The following is a 23,123-nucleotide window of genomic DNA, read 5'->3' as shown; positions in this document are numbered from 1 at the left end:
CTATGCCCAGTTATGGTAAAGTCTTCGAAGTAAACACTCAAAAACAAATTTACGGAATCCAGATACTGAGGGTTCCATTTATGCAAGTATCGATATATCTGATTGTCTATCCATAGGATGCATAGGGGCCTGAAGATTGCATTATGGAAAACTGATTGTGAAAATAAAATAACTTCTCAAAACATACGGTTGCTTCGCAATTTTCCTTGGTAAATATTTGACCGTCCCTCATCCGCAATGGATCAACAGAGATTAATACATAATTTGTCGGTGGATACTATGATGTGCGGAATGTTTGTTTCGGTGACTGAACGAAGCATTTTCTCCCAGCTATTTTATGGAGAGGAGTTCCCATTTATTTTAATAAGCCACATCGCAACGCTTCTTATTCTGCCATACATTTATCAGTAGCGTAAGAATAATCATCCTTTATACTACTACAATATTTCTCTTTTTTGGGGGGGGGGGGGAGAGGAGGAGGAGGAGGATGATAGGGGAGGGTCACGGTCTAACGTCTCAACGACATTGAGCTAGTTAGGCACGTGGCTCTAGCCTGGTTGGACGATAAATATTCACACTGAGCTCTTTGATGTGACTCCCTGAAACTAAGAAAAAATCGCCTGATGACCGTACAGCGTTTTTACTGGCTAGAAGGTACAGCATGTAGAACACTCGTTCCACCCGCCAGAAAATGTTCTCTTCACTTTCGTCATTAGAATCTATGAAGTAGACTGAGGCTTCCGACACGGCCAGTTGCCGAACGTCGCTGCAGCCTGCGCGGAGCTGCCAGCAGCCAGTAAACACCGCCTGCGCGCGCCCACCTGTTGCTCCCCACCGCCTTCCGATCCAAGCGACACTTCGGCGCCACACCACTTTGCGTGTATCGCCTCTCGGCTTCCGGTGAGTCTGCTGCGTGCACAACGCCACGAATGTATGGGAGGGGGAACCTCCCAAGTTCCTGCCTGCGAGTTACTCGAAAGTGGTGCACATAAAAGGCGGACAGTGGCTGAGTACTCGTTGTCCATGCGGTATTCTTCGTTACATTGTTGCTGTCCAACGAACAAGGCTGCGAACTGTGTATGAAAATGTTAGTGAATATGTTCTTATCTACACTTAAAGTGTCGTATCCTAAGAACACTAGCAATCACGAATTTGGAATTTGTTTCTGTAATCGACGGTACTATGTGTAGCGACGATACATTGACCCGAGATTGGTAAGTCATATACGCTTGGAATTGTGCAGTCTCTGTTCTTTTTGTGCTGTTCGCATAGATCTGGCGAGAAGTGGGAACCGACGGGTGTGAAATGGCAATGGTTGAAAACGCTAGTCAAAGATCGATTACCCAGTGTGCAGACTCGAATGTCGTGTAACTGCTGGTCGCGAAAGCTATTACTGTATACGAGCGGGTAAATATTTCCACTGAAAAAAAGGAAATCCGCAAACAAAAACTTTATTCATGGAATACAAAGAAAGTGGCGTTATTTCTCATAGTACGTTAAATACTGACTACCTCGCTTTATTTACGAGGGTGAGTCAAATGAAAACCTTAAATTTGTAATAAGAAATCGAAATTTCGCGCCGATATCCTGAAAGTTGGTGAGCGTGCTAACAGCGTCCAGAATGGCCTGAAGGTGGCAGCATAGTTCAGATGCACACACACCGTCGCAGTATCAGTATAAAGATGGCCGCCCCACTTGCGACTTGCACCAGGGAAGAACAGCGTTCTGTTATTCGGTTTTTGCATAGTGAAGGTGTGAAACCTACTGAAGATCGACGAATGAAGGTTCAGTACGGTGATGCATGTTTGTCACAGCAGCAAGTCTACGAATGGAGTAGGAAGTTCGCAGATGGTGTGACTTCAGCGGAAGATGCTCCTCGTCCAGGTTAGGCGCAACGAGTTGTGACTCCACAGAACATTGCAGCAGTTGAAGCCATATTGAAGGAAAGCCGTCGAGTGACACTGAATGACACTGCAGCACGTTTACAGATAAGTCATAGGTCAGCACACCACATTGTGCATGATGTGCTCCAGTTTCACGAAGTGTCGGCAAGATGGGTACCACGGCAGCTGACTCCTGAAATCAGAGAACGATGTGTTGATGCTTGTGAAGAACTTCTTCGGCGCTTTGAACGAGAAGGTGATGTCTTCCTTGCAAGAATCGTTACTGGGGACGAAACCTGGGTTCACTGCCACCAACCGGAAACGAAGAGAGCGAGCAAAGAATGGCGCCATTCCTCATCACCAAAACCAAAGAAGTTTCGAACAGAACCATCAGCAGGGAAGGTTATGCTGACACTCTTTTGGGACGGAAAAGGCGTCATTTTGGAGCATTACATGCCTAGAGGAACCACTGTCACCACTGCATCATACACAGATCTCCTAAAAAATCATCTGCGGCCTGCAATCAAATCAAAGCGACGTGGATTGCTGTCAGCAGGTGTCGTTTTGCAACATGACAATGCAAGGCCCCACACTGCCCGTACAACAGTTGCAACAATCACAGACTTGCATTTTGAGTGTCTTCCTCATCCACCATACTCGCCAGACCTTGCTCCAAGTGATCTGTATATGTTTGGACCACTCAGACGTAATGGAGGGAAAGTACTTCCGTTCTGATGAAGAGGTACACCACTCGGTGCATGAGTGGTTGCGTGGACTACCAAAAGAATTTTTTCTAAAGGAATGTGTGCACTTTGTAAGCGCTGGAGGACTTGCATTGAGTGTGGGGGAGATTATGTTGAAAAGTGATACAGCCTTGTGCCACTTCTGCACAATAAATATTTTTAAAAAATATTTAAGGTTTTAATTTGACTGACCGTTGTATCTTGTGTTATAGTTGCGATACTCATACACGGCTTACTTTTCTTGGAAAAAAGCATAACGAAAAACTATGATATTCCTGCCTGGAAATAATGGATTAAGATACGCTTGACTGAGCACGTAAAGATCTTATGTTAAGTAGGGTATGTTTTGATATACTTTCCAAATGTGGAAAGTGATGAATTTACATACAAGTACACTAGGGTCGTGATTGACCGGTTCTGGAAATTTTTATAGTTCTCGACGAGACTTTAGTCTCTGTTTTTAGTTGGAAAACGTAAAGTTGTACCGTGATCCGGATTCCACGTGAAACTGAATATTCTCCTGCAACAGGCCGAGTGAGCCGATTCTCATTTCAGAGGAAGGCAAGGCTTCAAGAACAATTGTCTGAAGTAAGTTGTGGAACCGATTCAATTACTTTTTAGTGCGCCGCCTTCATGACCGTCTTCTTCTGCGTCAACACTTTAACGAACGACATCTTAAGTAGTGTCGTTGCCCAGCACAGCAAAGACTAATACTTAAATCAAGCAGGCTGTTAGAGAAAAAAGATATCTGATCTGCCCGAGACTACTAAAGGACGCGTATTAATCTTGATATAGTGTGCCTCAGACCTCCGTGACGAAAACTACACATGTTTAGTTTCGCAGTTGCCTACTTCCTAAATTGTGTTCGTAGGTAGAGGAGACTAAATGTCTCCAGTAGTCTCATTATTTACAGGAAATCTGAAACTCGGTAAAGGACTGGAGTTTTGTCTCTCAAAGTTCTTCACATTTGAAATGGTGAGGCTGATTATCAGGAAATTCGTTCGAAACGTCCTCAGTTTCATTATTTTGAGAGCACTCTCCTGGTATGGTTTACTTGTAAAATGTTTTTTTAAAGGTTTCGATTGCTTCTCATTAACTCTTTCTCTGCTCTTCTGGCAGAAACATTTCGAGGAAAAATCTCTAGACTACTCCGTATCGTAGCAGAATGCCTTTTTTTAAATGCCTGAGAACTTTACCGAGTGAGACTGCACAGTGTTAACACCGTAGTGTGTGGAGCAGCGCGGTTAAAATTTCGGTCCGGTCATTCTGATTTATTTACCATAGTCTCGTTAAATCGTCAGCCGTGTATACGGGTAGTTCCTCTTTATTAAAATACCACCCTTCATATCCTCCTTCCTCCTTAGCGAACAGAGCTAGGTCAGTCTCAAATGATACTTCGACGATGAGTTTGATTGTAACCTGTCTTCCTTTGACACTTTCATGCATCCTACTTGCGTGTATAGGGAGCTTGTAATTAGCTAACTGGAGAACGGTATTTTCTTAATCGTAGCGGGGATGACGGTTCTCTATCGGTGAGTGAAGATATGGGGAATCTTTGTCCTTAATCTACTTGGAGACGCCGGTCGTTCAGTTATAGAATCTACGAGGGCAGTTCAATAAGTAATGCAACACATTTTTTTTCTGAAACAGGGGTTGTTTTATTCAGCATTGAAATACACCAGGTTATTTCCCAATCTTTTAGCTACACAACACTATTTTTCAACGTAATCTCCATTCAATGCTACGGCCTTACGCCACCTTGAAATGAGGGCCTGTTTGCCTGCACGGTACCATTCCACTGGTCGATGTCGGAGCCAACGTCGTACTGCATCAATAACTTCATCATCCGCGTAGTGCCTCCCACGGATTGCGTCCTTCATTGGGCCAAACATGTGGAAATCCGACGGTGCGAGAGCGGGGCTGTAGGGTGCATGAGGAAGAACAGTCCACTGAAGTTCTGTGAGCTCCTCTCGGGTGCGAAGAATTGTGTGAGGTCTTGCGTTGTCATGAAGAAGGAGAAGTTCGTTCAGATTTTTGTGCCTACGAACACGCTGAAGTCGTTTCTTCAATTTCTGAAGAGTAGCACAATACACTTCAGAGTTGATCGTTTGACCATGGGGAAGGACATCGAACAGAATAACCCCTTCAGCGTCCCAGAAGACTGTAACCATGACTTTACCGGCTGAGGGTATGGCTTTAAACTTTTTCTTGGTAGGGGAGTGGGTGTGGCGCCACTCCATTGATTGCCGTTTTGTTTCAGGTTCAAAGTGATGAACCCATGTTTCATCGCCTGTAACAATCTTTGACAAGAAATTGTCACCCTCAGCCACATGACGAGCAAGCAATTCCCCACAGATGGTTCTCCTTTGCTCTTTATGGTGTTCGGTTAGACAACGAGGGACCCAGCGGGAACAAACCTTTGAATATCCCAACTGGTGAAAAATTGTGACAGCACTACCAACAGAGATGTCAAGTTGAGCACTGAGTTGTTTGATGGTGATCCGTCGATCATCTCGAACGAGTGTGTTCGCATGCTCCGCCATTGCAGGAGTCACAGCTGTGCACGGCCGGCCCGCACGCGGGAGATCAGACAGTCTTGCTTGACCTTGCGGCGATGATGACACACGCTTTGCCCAACGACTCACCGTGCTTTTGTCCACTGCCAGATCACCGTAGACATTCTGCAAGCGCCTATGAATATCTGAGATGCCCTGGTTTTCCGCCAAAAGAAACTCGATCACTGCCCGTAGTTTGCAGGAGGATGCTAAGTTCACCGGTCTTGGATACGATGTGACGTCATTATGACGTATACACGCTACATCGAAAACGATAGAAATCGTACATCAACTATTCGACTTTTGTGAACTTTCGAGAGGTTGTGACAGGGTAGCGCTGTGCTCTGCGCCATTCGTTTGTGAACTGTAGACTCCAAAGCTGAACTGAGTATATGATGACTAAACACATTGGTTCTCCGAGTAAGAGACCTTTACTGGTGCCATCTTCTGCAAGCTGCATCCAGCAAAAGTAACGAGACTTCTGCATAGTTTAAGGTATCCGCTCATGATGTGATGCAATTCGTATTTTGCATAATCTTGTCTTAGCAAATTATACTGCTGACATAAACCACATTGACATGGCCAATTACATGCTAAAACTATTGTGGTTGTATACATGACATAATATACAGTACGTCTGGTTTATCGTACCACCATGGAATGCTTTGACACTGCATTCAATCATTTCATACGTCAATGAGTACTAGACACTAACCTTTGGTTAAGATTACATTGAGAAACCCACTTCCCCTCGTATTTCATCTCCGGTCGACGATTTTTCTTCAACAATGCCTCATATTTTTCTTTTTAAGTTCGAAATTCAATCATTCTACACACCAGTCATTACTGGACACTAAGGTACCTGTCTCTGCGGTCCGAGTGTAAAATTACTTGGAATTATGGTTGATAAAAGACTATCTTGGGATGGACATATAAATTACTTAGCTAACAAACTTGCACGAGTTCTCTTTCAGCTATATAAATTAAGAAAAAAAAGTCAGCAAGAGTATGATGCTACAATCTAATATGTACTGACAAGACCAATTGTATGAAACCGTACTAAAATGTTGATAATAAATAAATATTATTTTCGGCGTAAGCATTCAGTACAACAATCACACAATCTAATGTGGTCGGGACATAAGAAGACTTCACTTTTTTACGAAACGTGTTGTCCGAGGTGTTTTCAAGGCCACGGTCAGGAATATTTCTATTAATATCCAGCTCTTTTACTTTTATTTTGGCGAAATACATATACGATGCCACACTGAGCTGTTTTCAGAATCGCACGTGTCAAAACAAACCACTAGCTGACGACAGTTTAGATTCTCAGACGTTCGTAAAAGTCGATAGGTGCGTTAATCGACTAAAGCGTAAATACGTCATAATGACGTCACATCATATCCAGGTTGGGTGAACTTAGCATCCTCCTAGTTTGCAACGCACATCCATTACAGACGCCATTTTAACAGCTCCGTACAGCGCTGCCACCTGTCGGAAGTCAATGAAACTATACGAGACGAAGCGGGAATGTTTGAAAATATTCCACAAGAAGTTTCCGGTTTTTTTTTCAACCAAAATTGACCGAGAAAAAGAATGTGTTGCATTACTTATTGAACTGCCCTCGTATGTATATTGGCCTTTGAAGTTAGTAGACCATACAGACAAGAAATTTTGGAAGAAAGTTTTATTTTCCAAAATATAGGAAAATAATGGTTTGGAACATTTCTGGTCTATCTTCCATGTAAGGTACAATATCTAGCAGTTTAGTTTGTTTTTACTACTTCTTTGCTAATTGTCCAGTGGCACACAGACTACGTAAATACTCATTTACTCATGCGGTATGGAGCGTTTTGAAACAGTTTTTGTCCTTATTCACACACAAATGAAACAATATTGGACACCTACTTATATGGGGAGATCGAGAGCGATGCTGATTTCTATAAGCAATGATAGCTAAATCTTTTGTCCAGTGTATGAAGTGTGAAGTTCATTTGTGCGTGAATAACGTCAGAAACTGTTTCAAAATGTTCTATAACGCATGAGTAAAGGAGTATTGATGTAGATCATGTGCCACTGGACAGCGTAAGTGGTAGTTATGTCGTGCAATAAAGTAGTAGTAAAAAATAGACTGCTAGATACTGAACGTTACATGCATGGTGGGCCAGAAATGTGCCAAACTAACATGTTTCTTATACTTTGAAAAAAAAAAGCTATGTTTTCAGAATTGATTGTAAACATGGTCCAGCAACTTCAAAAGCCAATACATATACCTTTCTCACTAGAGAAAAAATATGCAGGAAGTACTTAAGTTTTCCGATTTGGTTCATATCGACCGCTCTGCAGTAAGGAATTAAGAGAAAAACGAGGCGGATTGGTCACATCTTCACTAACGCACACTCCACTCCTCTTGTCTCAGCACTGCACTAAGCTGTCTTTCGCTAATGGACTATTCACCTACTACGCATTTTTCTTTCGAGAATGTGAAGGAATTTAATCTCGTCAAGTTACGTATGCAAAAGTCTTCGTCATTGGGTGACAGCTGTGATAAAGCCAAGGTCGATAGAACCTTAACTGACTTAACAGTCGTAGATAAGACTGTAGTGTCTAACGCTGCAGAATGTCGCTAGTTGTCAGCTAATGAACACTACATCCCGACGGGCCATTACGACATTTATGGCGCTGTTAAACCGTTAAATTTGCCCAACGATGTTGTGGCGCTCGTCTTTCACTCTGGCTTTAACAACTGCCCAAGAAGAGGGCATACTTAATTGGGTGCCGTCTTTGGGAGCAAAGACAACACACGCGTAGAAAACAAATCTAGTGTATTCGGTAATTCTTGTTGGTAGTGTGGATGAAAATATACAGCAATTACATTTTCTCCTTATGTTAGATATAATATAACCATGGTAAAGCTTGTGTGTCGAACATACACATATGTATAGAATTTGTACACCAGAGCCACACGTGCTTCGATTTCATAAATCACAAGCTGGCCATTTACAGATTGTAAATGACTTCTTGATTTTTTTTTTAAGAGAAGTTGTCTTTAGCGTTAAAATGAGTTATCAGTCAGGAACAAATTTAATGTGCTTACCAAATTTTTTCTTGTCTGCTTGAAAAATTATCTCCATGAGTAAATTTTTATAGCTGTGTACTTCTTTCTTTCCAAAAGATAGATTCAGTTGTGAACAGAAAAGTTACTTTCTTCCAATGGTGTATATATTTGTCCCACTGACACTCTCGAATTGAGACTGTTCAGTGTATCTCATCAGATAATGTGGATGTTATTTTTCTTAAAAGTTTGAATAGTGGTATCCATATGTATTGTACTTTAGAAGTTCAACATTCTGAAAATGGCAGCGATTTCTCATTTGGATGCTCCAGATCCAGACCATTCGGAACATCCTGTTCTCACTTTATTTCCGTGAAAGCGCCATAGATTTAATTGCTTTTGAGTTATAATTTTAGTCCTAACTACTATGGTCTGTAAGCGAAGGCTACTGCGGCTGTTGTCACCATCAATAAAATTCTTCAGAGTATGTGACCCCATTATCAGTTCGTAAAATTCTCCAACGTTTCGGCCGGTGTCAGCTCAACATTATGAGGGAGGCTATTTGCAACAGAGACCGAAACGTTGGAGAATTTTACGCGTTGGCAATGCAGTCACATACTATATTCCTGCCTTTATTCCGCTACAAAAATTCGCAAAGTGTAACAATTTATCCCTATAACGATATACCCGATCCATTTAAAATTGAGTATAAAGAGAAATGTAAGACTCGGAAAAGATGGTAGATCGGAACCGAAACGTGTCTTCGTAACAGATAGTATCATTTGTGTTTTACAGAAGGCAACGCTATAAAACCCAAAATTCTATGTAACAACGAATTACAACAAAGGTTTCAGCACACATCAGGATGAAAGTAATGTTAATTACTTGATTGTGCAATGGACACCTTTCATAAGTGAAATATAGGAAGTCTGTTGAATGATTGACGTTCTTTGTCTCACACTTAGCAACTACCGTCATAAACAGTAGCTGGACAGAGAGATTCACGTTACATATATTCCATCGCGAATTTTCATTAATATATTTACCACTGAAAAATAAAACTGCTTCTCGTCGCCTCAGTCAAAATTGCTCGTCCGTGAAAGGAGAGGTGGAGGGGGGGGGGGGGGAGGAGGAGGAGGTTAGGTTGGATATTAGATGCACAGGGTCTCTGATCTGCGACTGAAAGTACGCCCACTTACTGTACACCGATTTACGTTACAACAAGGTTGAATCATCACTTTATCTAAATAAAGCGGGACAGGGATCAGTCCTTCGTACAGAGGTTAAGGGCCATCACAGACCCGGCAGCTGACTTATCTTGTGTGTCTGAAGACACACACAGTCGAAATCCACTTTTACGACAGCTGTCATTACATCAACAATAATGAATAGCGAAGTAGCTGTTATAATGCGTATGATATTATTCCAGCTTTGTGGGTTGGTATGAAATGAGGTGGTGCAGCACATCAGACACTGGATCGACATTGTGGAGGTCCAGACTAGCTGCACATCCTGGAACACAGTGTGTTGCGTTAATGTGTCACAATGAGTTAAAAATTTCAAAACCAGGTTTCTCAACAAGTTACAGTACTGCTCTCACATATTATTAATACTCATAACTTTCTGCCGGGCTATTGAAACTACTGCGGTTTATTTCCGGAAATCTATGGTTTCTTATTGCCATTAGAGTGTCTGAAAAAGAGGAGCGTAGTGGTATGATAATGTAATGGACCGTAATATGTATGTGTCGTGTGACAGGGGCCTCCCGTCGGGTAGACCGTTCGCTGGGTGCAAGTCTCTTTTCGATTTGACGCCACTTCGGCGACTTGCGCGTCGATGGGGATGAAATGATGATGATTAGGACAACACAGCACCCAGTCCCTGAGCGGAGAAAAATCTCCGACCCAGCTGGGAATCGAACCCGGTCCCTTAGGATTGACCTGTCGCGCTTACCACTCAGCTGCCGGGGGCGGACATGGACTGCAGTGAACCTTTGGCAGAAGTATACGGGAAATTGTCTGTTTGCACAACGTATTTCCATTGGGTGTGCCACATCCACATCGCGTTACGGGACAGTATATTGCTATTTTATTCTTTTCGAGGCCCCTCAGATTGCTATAGTTGCCACAGTATGTCGACAGACGAAAATATTAAAGCCATCAGCCATACACACCGGAGGTGGTAGTTGCTCTATTTACCGATTTTTTTTCGTTATTTCAAACTACTTACTAAATATAGTTTCCCGCGTTTAGGAAGCCGTCACAACTTGTGTTCAGTGGGAAGCTGCAGAAGATTGCACACTTTGGTTCATCGTGTAGTTTGTACTGTATTATTTGTCTAACCCGTGTACTTACAGAGTGAGTGAGCTGCTCCTACATATGTTTTATGCAACTTGGAATTCTATAACCGGCCTTCAAAAACCACATGCGAGATTTTCACATTCTCTCTATCGCTACTCACAAATTACTATTCCTTCAGAAAAAATGAATGGGATCTCTTTGTAGGACATTTAACGTAGTTAATTTTTGTAGGGGAATCGTTTTCGCTGGAGGTCAGTTTTTGAGTTAATCTCGAAAAACGTGCAAAACTTACCTCCCTACACACTTCTACCCCGTTCACATCCCTCTCCAGTCGGAATTTCTACTCGTAATTCGTGGCACTCCCTCCTAGCACTGTACAAAGATTTCAGACTACACGACGTATTCCGATTTCAACCTTTCTGGTCGCTGTTGATTGGGTTGTTACGCCAACAGCGTAATCGACTATATTTTAACATTATCAATTTAAACGTGCCCCTGAAGGTAATGAAAGAAAAATGACTTTACTAAACGTTACGCTAAAACTGATTACGTTGACAGTTCGATCCAGACTTACAAGCACAGGTTTTTCTTAGAAGTCCAGACGAATACAGCAACGTAATTGTTTATTTCATTCGGTTAAAAGTCACAAAATCAATAGGTAAAATTTACACAAACACCAGTTTTACAGTTTGTAAGTGTTCAGCTATGCCGGTGGCAAAATAAGACCAGTCAGTGAAGACCAAAAAAGTTCGAACGCGCGGAAATAATTCGCGCAGTCGCAGGATTTTTGGAAATTAGAAATTTGTGGTACGTTCCTATGGGACAAAACTGCTGAGGTCGTCGGTCCCTAGGCTTACACACCACTTAATCTAACTTTAACTTACGCCAAGGACAAAACAAGCACACGCACATGCCCGAGGAAGGACTCAAACATCTGACGAGGGGACCCGCGCGAACCGTGTCAAGGCGCCTAAGACCTCGCGACTACCCCGCGCGGCCGCAGGATGTTTACAGTGGTAGGAGGGAGTGCCATGAACGACATACGAGTAATTTCGAACGGTGGAGGCTGTGTGTGGGAGTGGAGAGTGCAAAGGTCAGTTTCGTACGTTTTGCTTGAATAACACGAAAATTACGGCTTTTAGCGATAACATATTCCAACTCAAAATTACATTAATTTTTCTACAAAAATGTCCTGTTCATTTTTTCTGCAGGACTAATAGTTTGCATGTAGCGAGCGAAAGAATACGAAAATATCGTGCGTGGTTTTTGAAACCCAGATACAGAACTGCGTGTTGCGTAATGATATTGCTAGGAACAGCTGAATCATCCTGTAATTAAGATACTATTATCTATGTTGCAGCAGTAAGTGGTATGGTCGTTTGCAGGAGTAAGTTTACACATCGTGGCTCAGATGAAAGGTTAAAGTATATTTTACAGGAGTATCTCATTGCTGAAGCCTTTCCCTACAACTGCGGCGTCTCCATTAATACTTGTCCGTAGCGACTGCCTGTTACTAAAATGTTGCACACTTTATATTGTTCGTACACTGCAGTGCCTGACAGTCTACATACGGTACGAAATGATGAGGCTGGGGTTTGCAGCTGGATATATCGGACGGGGTAAAATGGGAATAAGGTAAGGGGAAGAACTTAGTATGGGGTGCATTTTGAGGTGTAGCAGCTGTCATTGTCTTAGCAAAGGCGATAATAGTAGATTCTACCATGAGGGAGTACGACCGAAAGGCAAGTGGACTGACATCATCCGAGCATGGACTGTCTGAGACTGTTGTGAGTAAACGAGAATGCGACCCTTTCGAGGCGCGGCTGATGACGTCGGCAGAGCGACGGAGTGCGTGAGGGAACTTTTCAATTAATTACTCATACAGCATGAATAATGCAAAGCGACGAAGCGGAGCGTAATCTGAGATAAAGCCGTACCTGCTGAACAGTGCCTATTGACGGTTGGGTTATGACGCAACGACCAGAAACGACGAGGAACTAAATCGCTGGACTCGAATGAGGAAATTGCATAGTCAGTACACTGACTTTGCTTTTAGTGGCCGCAAATGAATTGAACAGGTTCTTCATCAATAAATACGCCGCTAGTTGCTTGTTGTGATGTATCTGATTCCTCCACATGGACTGTACTAACACCAGCATTCTAAATTTGTTATTATTAGTATTATTGTGAAAGTAGTAGGCAAACTGAAAAGTGTTTCAGTTCGCTGCAGGCCACGCTCTTAAGAGTTGGAAATTCATTAAAAAGCGCTGTATTTTTGCTCAACTTAACTCTAGAACAGTAAACGGGGAAAATGTTACATTGCTGCAAAAGCCGCCCGGGGTGGCCGAGCGGTTGTAGGCGCTACAGTCTGGAACCACGCGACCGCTACGGTCGCAGGTTGGAATCCTGCCTCGGGCATGGATGTGTGTGATATCCTTAGGTTAGTTAGGTTTAAGTAGTTCGAAGTTCTAGGGGACTGATGACCTTAGAAGTTAAGTCGCATAGTTCTCAGAGCCATTTGAACCATTTGCTACAAAATATCGTAAAGTTTACTATTCCGCACTTTATTCAAAGAACTTCATAATTTACAGGTTTTGCGTTAGTTAGTTGCAGTTATTAGATGCCCAGTGATATGTTACATAACAAATTAAGTAAAAAAAAGTCCATTTTTATATCCTACTGTAATCGTAGATTTTACGAGGGTTTAACAATCTAGGTTAAAACGTGCAGGTAGCATAACTTCCGGAAATAAAGGACCAGCGATTAACAAATAATTCAGTATTGCTAATTAGTCTTCGCATACAGGAGCGTACACCTAATCAAGCATTTTATTTACGTTTTCGTTAATGTTAATACATTTCTGAATACAATAGCCGTTCTATGAAACAACAGGCTTAAATGATGACTTTACTCGCAGGCCAGGAAATATAATCATGAGATAAGAATATTTCGTTTCACCTGTTAAACTGTAATTAAATATTTGGGCACGCCACTGAGAATGTGAAAAAGGTTATAACTTTCATGTGTAATTACTGAAGGTGTTTAAAATCCGTCTTTTCAACTAGTATTAAAATAACTATACAGTAATTGTACAGAAACTGCGGAAACCATAGCCGGACTAATACGGAATCCTTGTGTGCAGTTTTCTAGCCATTAAAAGTGCGAGAAGCTTAGTTACAGACGTAATTTACTACATAATGAAGTACCAAAGAGCGTGGCGTAAGAAGTAAATCAGTGAATGGACTAGCTGGACTATCGCCACAAATAAATTGCTATGAACAAAATCGCCCACAGTCTTTGTTTTCCGTTATGATTTTTTTTAAGAGGCTTCGGTGTTTCATATGTTTGAGATGCCAGATTCAAATGTGTATATTTTGACCCCAAGGTGAGCGTAGGTTTTTTTTTCTGACAGTTAACGTGACTCATTTCATCAGTGGTCAGTGATTGTGAAAGAAGTGTGTGTGTGTCTGTGTGTGTGTGTGTGTGTGTGTGTGTGTGTGTGTGTGTACAGTATTCCCGTAATGTGTACGTGCGTGAAGTGACTACAGTAGTGTTCAAAGTTTGCAGCAGGTTTCTCAGCAAGCGGAAGATAAAAATATAAGTAACCGTAAATAAAGGAATAAAGACAACGGAGCATGCTAATAAAGTTCCTCTCTACTCACAATAATGGAGCAGCTATATTGTCGTGCATAGTAATAATTGCTATTGCGTAAGCTATTGCTCGCCGTGGAAATAACAGCCCGTACGGTGGCCTGCATCATTATCGCTGCTTCGAAGGAGACGCAAGAGCTGCTGCTAGCGGCATGCCAGTGCTTCTGTCCTTGTTTTGTCGGTGTCTCGTTATCGTCACGGCGGCTACGTAAGACCTCCCGTTGCCGTTTCTGCTTCCGCGCAACCGCAGAAGCAGGCACTGCTCTCAAGCGCTCCCGACTGTCGTTTCCGCTGAACTCTCAAGGGCTGTTCGGAATGCCACTCTCTCGTACTTTTGAAGTGCCGCCGAGTTTCGACTGCTGTCAGCTTCAGGCGACAAGCTGATGTGAGACTCTGGTTTCTTGGACTGGTTCTGGGAAGAATCGAGCCGTTACAGCAGGATGCAGCTCGACTTGTAACACCGAATCTATTGTAACTCGTAAAAGTCAGCAAATAAAAATACGGAAACCTAGTTAATGGAGTCTTAAGAGCTTTAAGCTTACTGCTTGCGCACTTCAGCGTTGCTTTTAAGGCAGAGCTGTTTGAACTCCATGGGTTGTCTTTCCGAGCCGTTTTCTTTGGTCAGGGGTTCTTGTCCGGCATGGTATGAAGGAAAGCTTTGGTGAAAACTTAAAAGGGGTACAGGCAGGTTAATACGGCATGCAGTGTGGCGGTGGTGCGTCCTCGAGAGAGCATTGCTCCAAAATAGCACTTGTCTGTAAGAAGTGTGACATTGTCTCAAAGAAGAGTACGCCGATCCAGTGTTTAATTGCAGAATTTGTATGCCTTTCATCGCAATTAATGTTTCAAATGTTTTTTCTGTTTGCCAGTTTAGATGAGCTACGACAGTCAGATCGTTCTGCACTAATAGATTGCCTGGGTTCCGGTTGCTGCCCGATAAACAGTTTTAACCCGTCAGAAAGCTCGCAATCCGCAGCATGATGTTTCTGCCAATTTTAGAACGTTAGTACGGAACATTTTTACAGCATGTTCTCATCGACGTGTACCTTAGGTGTGCGTTTATACTCCCACACATCCAGTTACCTGCCACATCCAAATTATAACTAAAGTATTACCAAAGGGGTTGGTTACTGACCACCACCATTAGCAGCGACGACGACGACGACGACGACGACGACGACGACGACGACGACGACCACCACCACCACTTGTCATTCTCTGATGGACAAAGGGCGCCTCTAGACCCTTCCAATCATTTGTCATTCACACGCATCCATGTTACTCCTGCATTTTTTCTTATGTCTTTGGAGGAGGAGGATATTGGTGTTTAACGTCCCGTCGACAGCGAGGTCATTAGAGACGGAGCACAAGCTCGGATTAGGGAAGGAAGTCGGCCGTGCCCTTTCAAAGGAACCATCCGGCATTTGCCTGGAGTGATCTAGGGAAATCACGGAAAACCTAAATCAGGATGGCCGGTCTTATGTCTTTGAATCTAACTGCCATTCACCTGGCTGCACGTTTAGCAGCCCACCTCTGTTTCGTTTTCATTTGTCATACATACGTTCTCTACTCCAAGCTATTGTTTGATCTATTTCATCCCTTTCTGTATCTCTTACTAAATTTCCACATGCATGTTTCTATTGCTCTATGCACAACCATCAGTTTTTGAACGCTTTTCGCAATGGTATTGCATATCTTGGGGATACTAGCAACTTAGATAACACAAACCGTCTGTAAATATTCTTTTTAAGATGTACCAGCAATTTACTTTTGAAAATCCTATTTAGTTTTACCAAAATTTCTCCAAAGCATTTTTATCCTCTTTATTTATTTATTTTTGCCTATCTAATCATCTTCATCTCGCATAACAACAAAACTCATATAAAGCTTCAAATACTTGTTTCTAAATATGTATAATTGTTTTTTTGATGTGTTGATCTTGCGTTATTTTACACTTACCATGTTTTTAGGCCTGTTTCAATCGCTCTGTTTACTTTTCCTTGCACCAGGGGAAACAGTATACTATCATCAGAAAACCAAGATATGCTCCACTAACACGTGTTCCTGTTCTATTTTCCAAGTTTAAGCATCTGAATGCTTCCTCTAGGGTGGAAGCTTTGATGGTGCGGAATATTCTTTCTTGATTCTGTTTTCAATTTTGAATTTCTCACTTCCCTGTTGAAGTCCGACAGAAATTACAATATTGCCATATGTACTCTTCTGTATGCTAACATGTTTCGAATCAGTTACATGTTTCTCGAAGGCTGAGATTTGTTGAAATTGTCAGGACCTTATCAGCTGGTATGTGCAAAACTGCTATTTTACAAACGACTTTAGATTCTAACAACCCACGGATTTGTGATTACTTATAAACAGGCACTCTTTTTAACGTAGTGTCTTTGACGCTGACAGGAAGATAACGAACGAGTGCGGAGAGGCTTTCGTAATTAGGGGTCGAGTCAAGATAGGAATGTCTTACAATGTAAATACCGCACTTTCACTGCGGTTCTGTGTGCAGTTTGAAGAGAATGGGTCTTCGTGTATTTCGCTTTGAATTTCTAGACGTTTGGCAGACCAGCATACAGAATAATCCTCGCACGAAAAACATGTAAGGTGTCGTAAGCCCTGACGACGAATTATTTCTATCAAGTAGTGCTCCAGTTCCGTAAAAATACAGTGGTATTAGAAATGTTTCGTCAAATTAGATCTCGTACAAAATTGCGACATAGGAAGCTTTTATTGCGTATAAGATCGTCACAACCGCACTTTGCACCTCCTGTGGCGCAGTCTGTTCTTAATTTCCAATGGCCTCGTCTTGGACTGGACGTTAAACTCTAATCTTCCTTCTTTTCTTCCTTACCAATACGTCGGGAGACGATTTCGGGTAAGAATGACAAATACAAGAGGAAGATGGGCGGGTATATACTAAAGTGACTTAAAACAATACTTCAGTGTTACTTCTCCATGAAGTTAGGAAAGTTGGCGGTGCTGTCGTCTTGTCGGATTTTGGCCTGTCGGCTGCTCGCTAGTTGCGTCATCTTCTGCCTATGATGTCGTCGTTCGACAACATTGCAGGGGTGTGTGCTCAGCACACTGCTCTCCTGGCCATTTGTGCAGACTGTAATCTCTAGGTGAGTCACTAGTAACAGAATCATGTCGCTCCGTATTAATATGACATGTGCATAGTACTCGCAAAAACGTAGAAAAATTACAGATGTGGGTAATACCAAGTGGGCTGAGGCGTGAATGGTAATTTGGATCGAGGAGGGAGGTAAGCTAGGGTGGTCCGTGCTGTTATGCAAACCCACTGTGCCAGTGTGGCGTAGTGGTTAGCGCATCTGCCTAGTGAGCAAGAGACCAGGGTTCGAATCCCGGCCTTGGTACGAATTTTCTCATCACTTCAGTCTGGATAGACTTCTGAGACTTGAAAAGGTCTCTGAACCATATAGTTTCATTTAAAAAAGGAGAAAGTCACTGATTAAGCACCTTATAAATGTCGTCTGGATGACTGTCCAGAGCTGGACTGGAAACGCGCGATATCTGCTCATGTGATAACCAACGCATGGGATGCTCCGTCTCAGGTGACATGAAAGTAATGTTTTCACGTGCTACCGTGTGAAGGATGCTCAACGAGTACCCCAAATCGTGGAATATCGCTGCGCCTGACCCAGCTGCTATGGACAACGTCTTATTGGCAGTGAAAAAGGGTCGACTGTTGCGGATTGTAATAGCGGATGGACGGGACACAGTATGGAAAATTGTTCACTAATCCATTGTTGGACGACTACCACCAGTAAGCAGATATACCATTCGCGACTATGGAAGGATAGAAACTCTCACGAGGCAATGTATCCAGCCTGCGAACAGAACACCGTTCAGATTGGCATCTGACAGGTTTGCCATTGTCTCTCTCTAGCGAATCGTACAGTACTTACTGTATATGTGCGCCAGTTTGTTTCCCTACAGAGCCCTACATCTTCAAAGACAATGCAACGCGCTCTCGCTCCGGATTTGCCACAATTGCTCAGGAAAATTCCACGGACATAGTGCCTGTCGTGCAATTCCAGCAGACCACATGGCCACACTTACGGATTCAGAGCGCTTCCTTCTGCAGTCCCACTCTTCACTGAATCTTTCCTGCCCACCTTGCTGGACTAGCATTCCTGGCAGATGTGATACAGCTTAGCAATAGAGCAGTGCTTTTTTTCAGGTCGAATCTACTTTAAAACGGAAATGAAAATCATGAGATATTAAAATATTGTGTGATGGGCGGTGAATCGAATACTGTTTTAGCTACGCCAGATACCCTTTCCTCTCCGTTACTCCCAGTGATATCACTCCAGCAAAGCACGCGGGACACGATCCGTCGCCCGAATAGTAATTCCACTCTGTCACGGAAATTCGTTGTGATTTATTTTCTCATTGTCTTGCAAACAACGTGATAAGCTGCGAAACTCTGAAAGAACTATTTTAGTTAAGAGAGAACTTGGGGCACTAATAGTATAACGTTTCTTCTTTTAGGAATAATAGTGTACAAAAATTGTGTTAGTCCCACTAGCTTTCCCGAGTTATTTGCTTGGTGAATATCTGTTATGTAGAGGGAACTGATATCGCACGCACAACATTCAGATAATTACGAGATTTCAGCCAAGGACAGGCTGTACTTGAAAATAAACCCAGCTCTTACAAGCTACACGATAAGATGTGATTGGTTGACGGTATCGTGGCTGCCACATTTACTGATGCTTATGTAAGAGTTTATCTAGCTAAAGCAATGAGTATCAGGAACTTACGTTGCATGTGTGTGTCCCTATGGTCTAGGGCAGGGCTTCCCAACGTGTGGTCCGCGGACCCCTTATGGGTCCGCCGACTCTTTCTAGGGGGTCCGCGGTCACATTTCACCAAATCGTGTAAAAATAACGAGTAAAATTATTGAATAAAGATGTGAAAATCAAATTCATCACTTTTTGTGTGTGTGTGTGTGTGTGTGTGTGTGTGTGTGTGTAAAACATGTTTACTTTTACTTCAGGTCGTATTCCCAAGCAGCCTTTGCGGTTATTAAGCGAGAATGCATACACAGTTTAGTGCCGGAGAATGCGGTTTCTCTGATCGACTGTTTCGCGGCAATACGGGGGGCCGTTTGTGCGCCGGCTCACGGCGCTAGATGCGCTGAAACCTTTTACGCGTGCGCGGAGCGAGCTTTGTCGACCAGTCAGCGAACAGTTTGGACGTGACGTTGATTGCTCTTGGAGGAAGGCAGCTCCAACGTGTGAAATGTCATTTACAAAGTAATTTTAATCAGGCTATAGTGTGTTGAAAAAAAGAGATTAAATCCACTAGCAAGTGTCTGGATACAGTGGAAATTCAAATTGGAGCGTTAATTTAAAGTTGTTTTCATTTATCTCTAAACCAAAGACTATTCGTACTTTGGGCGGGTGGGTGGGGGGGGGGGGGGTGGGGGTCATGTCATTTGGAACATGGCACTTGCATTAAGAAGCTTTCAGTTCCCATGGATTTCGCTCTGAAAGTTAAAGTTACTGTGCTCTTGACTGATTAGGGGTCCGCCATGGATTTTCGACTGAAGACGGGGTCCGCCAGCTGAAAAGGTTGGGAAGCCCTGGTCTAGGGCATCCCAATTGCAACTTCCTCTACGAGTACTGTGCTGTGGTTCAGACACTGAACTCGCATGCTCTGTTCTTCCTTGTTCTTCTGTGGCTATTACGCTGCACATCACTGTCCATCCTTTTCATAAGATCAAATGTATTAGAGCAGATTGATTCAGGTGCCGCCTTTCCTTTGACGTAATACCTCGAATTTCTTTGACACTGGCTCGAATCCGGTATTTCTGTGGTATAGCCACTTCGAAGAAAAAGCTCTATCCCATCAGCAGATAGTATGGCGTTTACCCTGGAGGCATAAAGCCTCTATTACACAACCAACGAGCAATTGACTATTTGGACTGCAGCTAGATACATCATCATACTTTTAAAATGGCCATTATATTCGCTACGTCTCAGAAAGGGAGTGACATCGCGTTATCCTGTTGAAATTCTAACCATGGTTTAAACGATTGTTTAGTCATACTGGCTGGTAAAAATATTGACTGTTTTCTGTAGAAAAAACAATATATACTAGATATCGGGTATATAGACAATGATTTCGAAATGAAATACTGGGTAAATACAGTGACGGTTAACTGCACATTAGCAGACTGTTGATACTTTTATTGCCAACTAGTGGGGTCTTACAGGGTCTGCTGTTCTATATTCCTACAGCTTACGCGAATCCTCTGTCTTCGATATTTTGGAAGGACTGTAGTCTGTCATCCTTGTACTAGCCAAGGCACAGAGTTTCACTTGGTGTGAAAGATGTATAAGACAGGTGACGTACCCTCAGACTTCAAGAAGAATGCAGGAATTCCATTTCCAAAGAAAACTGATGCTGACAGATGTGAATATCCCTGTACTGTCTGTTTGATAAATCAGGCAAACCTACGTCTGTAGCTTTTTTAGACTTACAGAAAGCTTTCGACAATGTTGAATGCAATACACTCCTTCAAATTATGATGGTAGCAGAGGCAAAATACAAGGAGCGAAAGGCATAAATGACACCAAACAAAAATTTAGAGGAGGAGTTAACGTTCAGACAGAAAAAATAAAAAGTTAGCGATTTGTCCGTGTACTGTAATTCTCTTGAGAGACAGCAAAGGACTTGGAAGAGCAGCTGAGCGGAATGGATAGTGCCTCAAAAGGAAGATATAAGACGCACATCAAGAAAAGCAAAACAAGGTCAGTAGCATTTAATGGAATTAAATCGGCCAATTTTGAGGGAATTTGACGGGGAAATGACACGTAGTGGTAGATGAGTTTTGTTGTTTGGGCAAGCTGATGATGGCCGAAGCAAAGAGAATATAAACTGCAGACTGGCAGTGGCAAGGAAAGAGTTTCTGAAGAAAAGAAATTTAACATCGAATACAGACTCAGGTGTTAGGAAGTCTGTTTCGAAGATATTCGTTTGGAGTGCAACCTTGTACGGATGTAAAACGTGGACGACAAGCAGTTCAGACAAGAAGAGAATAAAAGCTTTTGGAATGTGGCGCTAAAGCAGAATGCTGAAGAGTAGATGGGTATGTTGTGTAACTAATGTGCTACCGAGTCGAACTGAAGAGAAAAAAAAATATTGCACAAATTCACTAAAAGAAGTGATAGGATACCTTTGGGACATCGAGGAATCATCAGTTTAGTACTGGAGGGAAGTGTGTGTGGTTACACTGGGTTGGGAAGGTGTGAACAGGACAGTGTCTTACAAGCTGTATCTTTGGACTGGATACCACAAAATAATCTCATAAATAGAGAATGGTCGTCGAAAAAAGGGGGTGGAGGGAAGGGTCGTCGTCGCGGTCCCAGTTATGAGTTATCCGTGTGGTGTTAGAATATGCTTATTGGCTCCGAGAGGACTGCTCCGAGGCGCAGGCATCCGGCTTCGAACGCTGAACGCAGGAGAGGTGCGCAAAGGACGGTCGCGTATCTGATTGTCTTGGCGCCAGCTCAGCACATGCCGAAATGGAGGGGGCTGGGAGTGGGAGGGGGAGGGATGCCGGAAATAACACCCGCGTCGGCCAGCGCGCGGACCTGTAATTTTGGACGACAAAGGCGGACGCACAAGCCAACACGAGGCGCGCTCCGCCGCGACGCTCTCGTAACTTCTCCTCGCTGCGCTGGTTGTCGACTCCGCGCATGCGCAAGACATGCGTAAATGTACTCGAAAAGTGTCAGCTAAAAGTAGCTGCCGTATGGTTAACTACAAGCGTAATTCACCCGCACTTCCAGCTAGTATTTTTTTAATAACATCCTCGAAACTATCATTTTACCGTCAGGGACAGCTATCAATTATTTGTCCATTACCGCTTGGATCTCGCACATTTTATAACTACATTTCACGATGACGATGTTCTGAGATCGGCCAACGTATTTGCCTTGTATGTTTACCCTACTGGCCATTAAAGCTGCAAAATCGGGAAGAATAGCAAATATCGAAATATTACTTGTGGTTTCTTTACAGCTTAGAAGTCAGAATTAATTAATTTTTTAGGTGATTTGGGAGACCCGCCCGCATAGCCGCGTTCATGAGTACACCACTCCCGGGATCGGGGAGGCATTCCGTCCCCGGATCAGCTCCGCCCGGTGGTTTAATGAAGCGGGCCGGTGTGGGTTTTAGGTGGTTTCTCACATCTGACGAGGTGAATAGGAGGGTGGTACTACGTCCCGCCTCAGTTATGCGATTCGAAAATGTGAACACACCTTCACATGGGGTCATACTACACTCAGAGTACGCAAATTCTGAGTATGTGTTTACTGGTTTCAAGCTGACACGACCATTTTCAAACCTCACATTTAAAAATTACAAAGAACATATCTTAAATTAATGTGTACAAACAGTATTTATGTCAGGGCCGGCCAATCGCTGCACAATGTGCAGACGTGCGGAGGTGCTGCTCATGTGCGCACGTGTGCGACAGGGAGCGACAGCGACATCTGTTATTAGACATGTCCTAAATGAACGGCGGTGGCTCCACTTCCCTGTTTGTGGTACAAGCAAGAGGAAAATTGGTCATTAAACCGATTGTTTCAATGTATACTTACATTTAGGGTTTTTTTTATTGTGTGAAGTGCTACGCTCAGCTGAAGTCGATAAAATATAACATTCATCTAACCGTCGGTTATAATGCAGATTTCAGACGGAACTGATGAAAGATATAGCAATAATGGTATTGAAATAACAGGTGATCATTGAGAGGTCTGCGGTTATCATTCTGTTCAGAGGTCAGTGAAACAGAAATTATGTGGGTGTAACTGAGGGCACCGCGAATTAGTTATAGGAAACCTTGCATTAGTTTAATGTTATTTGAAATCATGAATAAGGTTCGTTGGAAGTCA

The 23,123-nt window shown here is 42.9% G+C and overlaps 1 protein-coding gene and 1 non-coding gene across 2 annotated transcripts in view; both read left to right on the top strand.

Annotated features, from left to right (window-relative positions):
- LOC126411093 (clustered mitochondria protein homolog) overlaps positions 1-23,123 on the top strand; it is a 369,115-nt gene that overhangs the window by 43,280 nt on the left and 302,712 nt on the right. The gene's annotated exons all lie outside the window — the stretch shown is intronic.
- Positions 17,499-17,570, top strand: Trnat-agu (transfer RNA threonine (anticodon AGU)). Its single transcript has one exon. It is a non-coding gene; the product is annotated as a tRNA-Thr (tRNA).

This window comes from Schistocerca serialis, chromosome 1 (genome assembly GCF_023864345.2).
Source record: "Schistocerca serialis cubense isolate TAMUIC-IGC-003099 chromosome 1, iqSchSeri2.2, whole genome shotgun sequence".
Taxonomy (NCBI): Eukaryota; Metazoa; Arthropoda; class Insecta; order Orthoptera; family Acrididae; genus Schistocerca; species Schistocerca serialis.
The sequence above is the reverse complement of the archived record's forward strand: the minus strand, read 5'-3'. Positions and strand labels throughout refer to the sequence as shown.